The sequence below is a fragment of the Priapulus caudatus genome, unplaced genomic scaffold, assembly GCF_000485595.1.
Source record: "Priapulus caudatus unplaced genomic scaffold, Priapulus_caudatus-5.0.1 Scaffold1886, whole genome shotgun sequence".
NCBI lineage: Eukaryota > Metazoa > Priapulida > Priapulimorpha > Priapulimorphida > Priapulidae > Priapulus > Priapulus caudatus.
This window is the reverse complement of record NW_014578947.1, coordinates 17308-19431: the sequence shown is the minus strand read 5'-3', so window position 1 is coordinate 19431 and position 2124 is coordinate 17308.

The following is a 2124-nucleotide window of genomic DNA, read 5'->3' as shown; positions in this document are numbered from 1 at the left end:
ACGTCGTGCTCACCGATCGCAAGATGCGCTCGTCCGTCACGAACCTCTTCATCATGAACCTCGCCATCAGCGACATTGTCATTATGATAGTCTGCGTGCCGGACTTTGTTCAGTTCATGATGAACCGAGGCTGGAAGCTCGGCGTGCCGCTGTGCATGACGTTCCGCTATGTGCAGAAAACGGCTCTCTACGCCTCCGTCATGACGCTGGTCGCCGTCTGTGTCGAGAGGTAAGCTTGCGTCAAGACGCTATTTAGCTGCGACGCATGTGCGTCCCCGCGTGACGTTCACGTGCTGTGTTCGTGCCGCAAGTCACTGTGTATGCATGCGTCATGACGTTATACGTCCCTATATGAATGCGTCATGACGTTACACGCCCCAGTATGCATGCGTCATGACGTTACATGTCGCAATATTAATGCGTCATAAAGTTATACGTTCCCGTATGCGCGCGTCATGACGTTACATGTTACTGTATGCATGCGTTGTGACGTTATACGCAATATATAAAAGTATGCATCCCTATATGCGTGCGTCATAAAGGTATACGTCCCTGTATGCGTCGTGACGCTATACGTCCATATGTATGCGCGTCATGACGCTATACGCGCCTATATGTATGCGTCGTGACGTTATAGTCCCTATATGCGTCGTGACGCTATACGTCCATACATACGTATATGCATGCGTCGTGACGCTATATGCATGCGTCGTGACGCTATACGTCCTTGTATGCGTCGTGACGCTATATGCATGCGTTGTGACGCTATACGTTCCTGTATGCGTCGTGACGCTATATGCATGCGTCGTGACGCTATACGTCCCTGTACGCGTCGTGACGCTATATGCATGCGTCGTGACGCTATACGTCCCTGTATGCGTCGTGACGCTATATTACGCATCCTCCCGTGCCTCCCTCACCCCTACACATCCTCCCGCTGACGATTCGCCGCCAGTTTTCGGAGAATTCCCAATTATTTAAATGGCTTCAGGATTCTTGCTTGCACGCGGATCGAGCGACGGCAGCATCTTTGCGTGCAAGCATACCCAGAGTCTGCGTGGACTGACGCCGCTATACGCACGCGTCTATAACCCACGCTCTCTGCTTCCTAACGTCACAGAGAGACACGGACAGAGGGCGCACGCGACAGAAAGAATGCGCAAGCGAAACAGACACTGAAAGAGATAGATATAGAGTGCGCGTGTGAGCGTGAAAGAGAGAGAGAGAGAGAGAGAGAGAGAGAGAGAGAGAGAGAGCGAGAGAGAGATGTATCGGGCGACTCGCTAAACGGCTGTGTGGAAGCGCTGCGCTTGGCATATCGTCAGCTCGTTAGGGAGTGCGTCTTCACTCGTCGTGCTCTCTATCTAGCTCTCGATCTACTCACGCGCACGCTCTACCAGCGCGTCGTACACACACACACACGCGCGCGCACGCGCTACGCTCGCTATCTCTCTCTACGATACGCACGGGCACTGCTTCCCGCGGCGTGCACGGATTCCTGGCTCTCATTCCCTCTCGCATCGTACTTGTCGGTCCTCTCTTTTCGCGTGTCTTTCGTCGCAGCAAGAGCGAGAGAGGAAAAACAGAAACAGAGAGCGCATAAGGAAGAAAGCGACAAAGAAAGCGAGACTGCGAAAGAGTGCGCGTGAGAAAAGCGGAGATAGCGAGAGAGAACGAGAGAGAGAGAAAAAAGTAGCCGGAGAATAACAGAGAGAGGAAAGAAAACGCACGCGAGAGAAGAACAGAGATAGAGAGAGAGAAAGAGCGAGAGAGAGAGAGGAGAGAGAGAAAAAAAACTTACGCGAGACTAAGGTACGTCGACGAGCAGCACGAGTTAACACCTAATCAATGCAACATCACGCGATGACGCGTGAGGCTGAGTGATCTAGGCTTTCTCCTGCTGCCGACGCAGCTTCCCTGCAACAAACGTCGCCAGCCCCGACGTTACGTCATCTCGTTAGCTTGCCTACGCGGACTAGCGTGTCAGTTATATGTGTGAGTGACAGCAACACTGTTAGATGCGCGACACGTGTGGGAGAGAGCGACACTGCTAGGTGCGTGCCACACGTTGTGAGAACTACATACCAGTGTAAACAGGGATGAAGATATAAAGTCAAAACTTGT